This window comes from Brassica rapa, chromosome A04, assembly GCF_000309985.2.
Source record: "Brassica rapa cultivar Chiifu-401-42 chromosome A04, CAAS_Brap_v3.01, whole genome shotgun sequence".
Taxonomy (NCBI): Eukaryota; Viridiplantae; Streptophyta; class Magnoliopsida; order Brassicales; family Brassicaceae; genus Brassica; species Brassica rapa.
Genome location: NC_024798.2, coordinates 21,831,813 through 21,841,778, shown reverse-complemented (window position 1 = coordinate 21,841,778; position 9,966 = coordinate 21,831,813).

Below are 9,966 nucleotides of genomic sequence, written 5' to 3'. Positions count from 1 at the left end.
TTATAACCACATTATACATTTGTATTAATATATGATAAACTCCTTTTCATGGTACAAGGACATCGTTCTAATTTTTTATCCATTAATTTAGCAAAACTGCAAATACTCCATAAATCATTAGACTAACCACTATAAAATTGCTATTCCCTAGAGAAACGGAGACAACAAAGGTTCCAAACCTCTTTGAACTTCATCATACTTTATTACATGATTCAAATATGTATTAAAACAGTATTTTTAAATTTTTTTGAATATTTCTCAAAATCTATGTGTACCCCCCTACGAAAATAGTGAGTTTTCGGTAAATGCTCTATATATGAGGCCGTTTTAAAATTTATAACCACATTATACATTTGTATTAATATATGATAAACTCCTTTTCATGGTACATGGACATCGTTCTAATTTTTTATCCATTAATTTAGCAAAACTGCAAATACTCCCTAAATCATTAGACTAACCACTATAAAATTGCTATTCCCTAGAGAAACGGAGACAACAAAGGTTCAAACCTCTTTGAACTTCATCATATTTTATTACATGATTCAAATATGTATTAAAACAGTATTTTCAATTTTTTTGAATTTTTCTCAAAATCTATGTGTACCCCCCTACGAAAATAGTGAGTTTTCGGTAAATGCTCTATATATGAAGCCTATAATCTTTTAATTCGTTTTAAAATTTATAACCACATTATACATTTGTATTAATATATGATAAACTTCCTTTCATGGTACATGGACATCGTTCTAATTTTTTATCCATTAATTTAGCAAAACTGCAAATACTCCCTAAATCATTAGACTAACCACTATAAAATTGCTATTCCCTAGAGAAACGGAGACAACAAAGGTTCCAAACCTCTTTGAACTTCATCATATTTTATTACATGATTCAAATATGTATTAAAACAGTATTTTCAGTTTTTTTGAATTTTTCTCAAAATCTATGTGTACCCCCTACGAAAATAGTGAGTTTTCGGTAAATGCTCTATATATGAAGCCTATAATCTTTTAATTCGTTTTAAAATTTATAACCACATTATACATTTGTATTAATATATGATAAACTTATTTTCATGGTACATGGACATCGTTCTAATTTTTTATCCATTAATTTAGCAAAACTGCAAATACTCCCTAAATCATTAGACTAACCACTATAAAATTGCTATTCCCTAGAGAAACGGAGATAACAAAGGTTCCAAACCTCTTTGAACTTCATCATATTTTATTACATGATTCAAATATGTATTAAAACAGTATTTTCAATTTTTTTGAAATTTTCTCAAAATCTATTTGTACCCCCCTACGAAAATAGTGAGTTTTCGGTAAATGCTCTATATATGAAGCCTATAATCTTTTAATTCGTTTTAAAATTTATAACCACATTATACATTTGTATTAATATATGATAAACTTCTTTTCATGGTACATGGACATCGTTCTAATTTTTATCCATTAATTTAGCAAAACTGCAAATACTCCCTAAATCATTAGACTAACCACTATAAAATTGCTATTCCCTAGAGAAACGGAGACAACAAAGGTTCCAAACCTTTTTGAACTTCATCATATTTTATTACATGATTCAAATATGTATTAAAAGAGTACTTTCAATTTTTTTAAATTTTTCTCAAAATCTATGTGTACCCCCCTACGAAAATAGTGAGTTTTCGGTAAATGCTCTATATATGAAGCCTATAATCTTTTAATTCGTTTTAAAAATTTATAACCACATTATACATTTGTATTAATATATGATAAACTTCTTTTCATGGTACATCGACATCGTTCTAATGTTTTATCCATTAATTTAGCAAAACTGCAAATACTCCCTAAATCATTAGACTAACCACTATAAAATTGTTATTCCCTAGAGAAACGGAGACAACAAAGGTTCCAAACCTCTTTGAACTTCATCATATTGTATTACATGATTCAAATATGTATTAAAACAATATTTTCTTTTTTAAAAATTTTTTCTCAAAATCTATGTGTACCCCCCTACGAAAATAGTGAGTTTTCGGTAAATGCTCTATATATGAAGCCTATAATCTTTTAATTCGTTTTAAATTTTATAACCACATTATACATTTGTATTAATATATGATAAACTACTTTCAATGGTACATGGACATCTTTCTAATTTTTTATCAATTAATTTAGCAAAACTGTAAATACTCCCTAAATCATTGGACTAACCACTATAAAATTGTTATTCCTTAGAGAAACGGAGACAACAAAGGTTCCAAACCTCTTTGAACTTCATCATATTTTATTAAATGATTTAAATATGTATTAAAACAGTTTTTTCAGTTTTTTTGAATTTTTCTCAAAATCTATGTGTACCCCCCTACGAAAATAGTGAGTTTCCGGTAAATGCTCTATATATGAAGCCTATAATCTTTTAATTCGTTTTAAAATTTATAACCACATTATAAATTTGTATTAATTTATGATAAACTTCTTTTCATGATACATGGACATCGTTCTAATTTTTTATCCATTAATTTAGCAAAACTGCAAATACTCCCTAAATCATTAGACTAACCACTATAAAATTGCTATTCCCTAGAGAAACGGAGACAACAAAGGTTCCAAACCTCTTTGAACTTCATCATATGTTATTCCATGATTCATATATGTATTAAAACAGTATTCTCAAATTTTTTGAATTTTTCTCAAAATCTATGTGTACCCCCCCCCCCCTATGAAAATAGTGAGTTTTCGGTAAATGCTCTATATATTAAGCCTATAATCCTTAAATTTGTTTTAAAATTTAAAACCACATTATGCCTTTGTATTAATGTATGATAAACTTCTTTTCATGGTACATGGACATCGTTCTAATTTTTTATCCATTAATTTAGCAAAACTGCAAATACTCCATAAATCATTAGACTAACCATTATAAAATTGCTATTCCCTAGAGAAACGGAAACAACAAAGGTTCCAAACCTCTTTGAACTTCATCATATTTTATTACATGATTCAAATATGTATTAAAACAGTATTTTTAAATTTTTTTGAATATTTCTCAAAATCTATGTGTACCCCCCTACGAATATAGTGAGTTTTCGGTAAATGCTCTATATATGAAGCCGTTTTAAAATTTATAACCACATTATACATTTGTATTAATATATGATAAACTCCTTTTCATGGTACATGGACATCGTTCTAATTTTTTATCCATTAATTTAGCAAAACTGCAAATACTCCATAAATCATTAGACTAACCACTATAAAATTGCTATTCCCTAGAGAAACGGAGACAACAAAGGTTCCAAACCTCTTTGAACTTCATCATATTTTATTACATAATTCAAATATGTATTAAAACAGTATTTTTAAATTTTTTTGAATATTTCTCAAAATCTATGTGTACCCCCCTACGAAAATAGTGAGTTTTCGGTAAATGCTCTATATATGAGGCCGTTTTAAAATTTATAACCACATTATACATTTGTATTAATATATGATAAACTCCTTTTCATGGTACATGGACATCGTTCTAATTTTTTATCCATTAATTTAGCAAAACTGCAAATACTCCATAAATCATTAGACTAACCACTATAAAATTGTTATTCCCTAGAGAAACGGAGACAACAAAGGTTCCAAACCTCTTTGAACTTCATCATATTTTATTAAATGATTTAAATATGTATTAAAACAGTATTTTCAATTTTATTGAATTTTTCTCCAAATCTATTTGTACCCCCCTACGAAAATAGTGAGTTTTCGGTAAATACTTCATAATACTCCCTAAATTGGTTGACTAACCACAATAAAATCACTTTTCTCTATAAAAACGGAGACAACAACGGTTCCAAACCTCTTTGATCTTCATCATATGTTAGTGAAGGATGCAACTATGCATTAAAATAGAATTTTCATTTTTTAAAAATTTTCTCAAAATCTATGGGTTAACCCCCTCTACGAAATATTTAATTTTTCGGTAAATGCTCTATATACTGAAGCATATGATATTTATTGTTGTTTTAAAATTTCTAAACACATTCTGCATTTGTATTAATGTATATTAAACTCTATTTCATGGTACATGGGCGTCGTTTAAATTTTTTGTCAATTAATTTAGTTAAACTTCATAATACTCCCTAAATTGGTTGACTAACCACTATAAAATCGCTATTCTCTAGAAAAATAGAGACAACAAAGGTTCCAAACTTCTTTGACCTTCATCATATGTTAGTGAAGGATGCAATTATGCATTAAAATAGAATTTTTATTTTTTTGAATTTTTCTCAAAATCTATGTGTTCTCCTACGAAATATTTAATTTTTCGGTAAATACTCTATATCTGAAGCCTATGATCTTTACTGTTTTTTAATATTTCTAAACACATTCTAGATTTTTATTAATGTATACTAACTCTCTTTCATGGTACATGGGCATCGTTTAAATTTTTCGTCAATTAATTTAGTAAAACTTCATAATACTCCCTAAATTGGTTGACTAACCACTATCAAATCGCTATTCTCTAGAAAAACGGAGACAACAAATGTTCCAAACTTCTTTGACCTTCATCATATGTTAGTGAAGGATGCAACTATGCGTTAAATTACAACTTTCATTTTTAAATTTTTTTCTCAAAATCTATGGGTTGACCCTACGAAAATATTGAATTTTTCGATAAATGCTCTATATACTGAAGCATATGATCTTTAGTGTTGTTTTAAAATTTCTAAACATAGTATATTAAACTCTCTTTCATGGTACATGGGAATCGTTTAAATTTTTTGTCAATTAATTTAGTAAAACTTCATAATACTCCCTAAATTGGTTGACTAACCACTATAAAATCGCTATTCTCTTGAAAAACGAAGACAACAAAGGTTCCAAACCTCTTTGACCTTCATCATATGTTAGTGAAAGATGCAACTATGCCTTAAAATAGAATTTTCATTTTTTAAAATTTTTCTCAAAATCTATGGGTTAATAACCCCTATGAAAATATTGAATTTTTCGGTAAATGATCTATATACTGAAGCATATGATCTTTATTGTTGTTTTAAAATTTCTAAACACATTCTGCATTTGTATTAATGTATATTAAACTTTATTTCATGGTACATGGGCATCATTTAAATTTTTCGTCAATTAATTTAGTAAAACTTCATAATACTTCCTAAATTGGTTGATTAACCACTATAAAATCGCTATTCTCTAGAAAAACGGAGACAACAAAAGTTCCAAACCTCTTTGACCTTCATCATATGTTAGCGAGGGATGCAACTATGCATTAAAATAGAATTTTCATTTTTTCGAATTTTTCTCAAAATCTATGGGTAAATGCTCTATATACTGAAGCCTATGATCTTTACTATTGTTTTAATATTTCTAAACACATTCTATATTTGTATTAATTTATATTAAACTCTATTTCATGGTACATGGGCATCGTTTAAATTTTTTGTCAATTAATTTAGTAAAACTTCATAATACTCCCTAAATTGGTTGACTAACCACTATAAAATCACTATTCTCTAGAAAAAAAGAGACAACAAAGGTTCCAAACCTCTTAGACCTTCATCATATGTTAGTGAAGGATGCAACAATGCATTAAAATAGAATTTTCAACTTTTTGAATTTTTTTCAAAATCTATGGGTTAACAACCCCTACGAAAATATTGATTTTTATGGTAAATGCTCTATATACTGAAGCACATGATCTTTAGTGTTGTTTTAAAATTTCTAAACACATTCTGAATTTGTATTAATGTATATTAAACTCTATTTCATGGTACATGGGCGTCGTTTAAATTTTTTGTCAATTAATTTAGTAAAACTTCATAATACTCCCTAAATTGGTTGACTAACCACTATAAAATCGCTATTCTCTAGAAAAACGGAGACAACAAAGGTTCCAAACCTCTTTGATCTTCATCATATGTTAGTGAAGGATGCAACTATGCATTAAAATAGAATTTTCATTTTTTAAAATTTTTCTCAAAATCTATGGGTTCCCTACGAATATGTTGAATTTTTCGGTAAATTCTTTATATACTGAAGCATATGATCTTTAGTGTTGTTTTAAAATTTCTAAACACATTATGCATTTGTATTAATGTATATTAAACTATAAAAACGTTAGATTTTTAGATCATATGTACGAAATCTATGTACGAAATATTTTTAGATTTTTTGATTTTTTGAATTTTTTTCTCAAAATCTATGTACGAAATATTTAATTTTTCTCAAAAACAATATTTTCATATTTTTGATAATTTCTCAAAATCTATGAGTTAATCCCCTACGAAAATATTGAGTTTTTTGGTAAGTGTTCTAAATACTGAAGCCTATGATCTTTAGTGTTGTTTTAAAATTTCTAAACACATTCTACATTTGAATTAATGTATATTAAACTCTCTTTCATGGTACATGGGTTTCAGTATATAGAATGTGTTTAGAAATTTTAAAACTACACTAAATATCATAGGCTTCAGATCGTGTGACTTAACTTTAATACAAATGTAGAATGTGGAATGTGTTTAGATATAATATACATTACCATGAAAGAGAGTTTAATATACATTAATAAAAATGTAGAATGTGGAATGTGTTTAGATATAACGATCGTTACTATCTTCTCTTCTCTTTCATTTTTCACATCTCAGGTGTACATTACTTTTACATCTCAGATAATAGGGTTGTATATGATTTTCTTAAGTTGTTAAATACTCTGAAAGACCAGGGTTTGTCTCACATGTTAATTATCTATCTAATCGTAGGTAGAGTTGTTGTCGTCACCCCCATCGAGTCGAGTTGGCCTTTCCAAAAATTGATTCAATTTATCCATATTGTATTTCGGCCCCTGTAAGAGGATGTCCATAGTGTATGTATATAGCTCTTCAATTTGTCCATCTCTGTACCATATTGTATTTTGTCCCTATAGTGTGACTCATGTTATCAATTATATGAAGAGCTCTCTTTCCAAGTGAAAACAAGTTATTAATATGCTCACAAAAAAATAAAAAGGGTTTTCGTGTAAAATGAGCTTTTTTTTATAAACTCTTTCGGCTACCCGTCGGCCACGAGAGAAACGTGCTTAGTGTTAAACAATGGACTAACCTGGAAGTGTATGACCGAATTTGAATACTTTTTGACTATTGTTAAGAGATGAACCATATTAATCACTTGAACCGAAGTACAAACCCATACTAACACAACAATAAGAACCAAACTCAAAACAGATGTGCATGCCCGCGGAGCCCCGAAAGACTACTACAAGAATACCACCGCTTGGTTCAAAATGAGCTATTTTCAAACTACAGAATCGATCATAATATAGTTATGTAGTTTTTATTTATTTGAGAGATGATTGGGATTTGTACAAAATATAATTTCTTAATTAGATCAACTATTAATACTCCAGCAAAAAAAACAGTAGAAAAAGACACACTGATCACCAGCACTTGCTACAAAGTTAAGGATTACGTGCGCATGATTTATGTACACTTTGCCCAAAAAAAAAAAAAGATTTATGTACACATGCAATCAACGGTCTGTAAATTAAATACGTTACATCATATATGAAAAAGCCAGTAAGAAAAAGAATGGGAATAAATGGAAAAGGAAAGTGTGAATGATTACGGATTACCTATATACAGTTTACAGAAGCAAAAGCAAATGCTTTTGAGCATGAAGAGAGTAGGTATCTGGTTAATGTTAAGTCATGTCGTTCGAAGAAAACACATTGCTACTGTGCATATATAAAACAATAGAAGGGTCAACTTCTATTCCAAAATCGAATCAGACGAAGACAAAAGTAGAAAACCACGATCGAGTGTTCCATGTCGTTCTAGGAAAACACATTGCTACTTTTCATGAATTATAAAAAGGATGCACTGCAATAGTTTTTAAGCCCTTTGATTTTGAATTTCGGCATTATGAAGATGAAAAAGAATGGTCTCTGATTATCCTCTAAAAAGTATATTAGTAGCACTTGAGTAATGGTCATGAGCAAATTGAGACCGACCCTGTTGGGAAAATATATCCATTTTTATATATTAAAATTAGGGTTTAGTTTACTGGTACAGTCATATGATTTTTTTTTTTTTGCTACAAGCAATCATATGATTGAAATGAGAAAGAACTCATATGAATATATGATGATATCTCATATCTGGTATGCTGGTATCACGTTCACCTAAAGCATGCATGTTTTTAGTATCAATTTGATATTTCTTCTAAAATACCGGATTAGCAAAACAAAATTTTAGAAATAAACGTGGGTGGCTAACAAAAGATTAGCTATTAAAGGGAACTCTGGCTTAAATTTTTCTTTTCTTTTTGCTAAATTTTGTCTTTAGCATAAACAATTGACTCAATCGACAGTGAAATTTGTTTTGCTTTACATTGATATTCTTGCTGTCTGCAATAATGAAAAATAATAAGTTGCCTTAGGCATAGCCGCATAGGTCACCATCTACATCATGCAATGGATCTTTGTCTTTTTGGGTACTCTTTATTGTCGTAGACTAAAACAGAACTCTTTCGCATTCATTCCTCTCTTCCTCACCTTAAAAGCAAATCCCACATTCTTCTGCCTCTCTTTTGATGGAAGGAGAGATTAGACGTACGCGTTGAACCTTTTCCATGTGTCAATCCCAACGTAGCTTGATCAAAAGCCATTCTTATTATCAGGGCCGTCTTAAACTCTAAAGAGACCCTATTCAAAAAAAGAAATGGTCATTTTACTAATCTGAAATAATTTATGTTTTTCTTGCAAAATATTGTTATAATATATAATAAATACACCAATCTAATTTGAGTGGAAGAAACATCTTTTGGTTTTATAATTAAAACCTTATGAAAAATACCTCTGAAACTATAAATTTTTCAGTTTTTTTTTTCTTTTGATTTTTTCTATATCCACAATCATGAGCTATAATCTATAAGAAAATTAATAAAGCAATAGAACATGGATAATGGTTAGACCAAAAGCCGTAGATTCTTGATTTGATTAAACAAGAAGTTGGAGACTCTTCATTTTTCTTCTCTATAGAAGCTTAGATTAGTCATTCTTCTTTGTGTTTACTATTTTTTTGTAAAATTGCTGAAAATTATATATTTCTTTCCTTATTTATAATCACTAATTAAATAATACTTTCCTAAATATAATCAAATTAGAATATTAACTTTCTAAATTTACATTGAATATCAAATCAAACACCAACAGCTATTTTTTACTTTCCAAAATATATAAATTGATATAAATGTTCATTTTTTCATGACTTATTGCATTTTTGTTAGTTATGTAAACAAAATTTATTGGTTAATAAATACGAAAATTAAATTTAAATATAGCAATCTGATTTTTAATAAATATATGTGATTTTAAATTTATAACTATTACTAAAATAAAAAAAATTATGGACCCTCTAAAATTTTGGACCATATTCGACCGCTCCACTTGCACGTGCTAAAAGACGACCCTGCTTATTATGTATCCACTGATCTATAATCTACAAACTATTACGTATAAATTAAAACATGCATGTTAGTTGAGATCTTTACAATTTAGTACTAGCTCAGTATATATTATATCTGGTCATTCCCATATATATTGACTATATATATTAAGCTTTTATCACCCAAGGAAATTATATAAAACGTAAAATCCTAATTTCTTAGGGATTAATTTGTAGATAGACCTTTAGGGGATGTAGGGATTGATTTTTTTTAAAAAAAAAATTAGGTTGATTATATAGCTTTAACTTTTAACAAAATCACGTCCATTAATTATACGACCTAACTTTCTGCAGTCAAAACTCTGATGTTAAAACACGCGATTACAGATTCAACCAGTCAACTCTTGTAATTATTGACACATGTAGTTTCATGACAAGGGTTAGAGAGGAGTAATTGGGGTGAACCTCTAGCTTCACCAACCAATAGTGTTTGAGTATTTGATATTTGATATCTTTTAAAAAAGGAA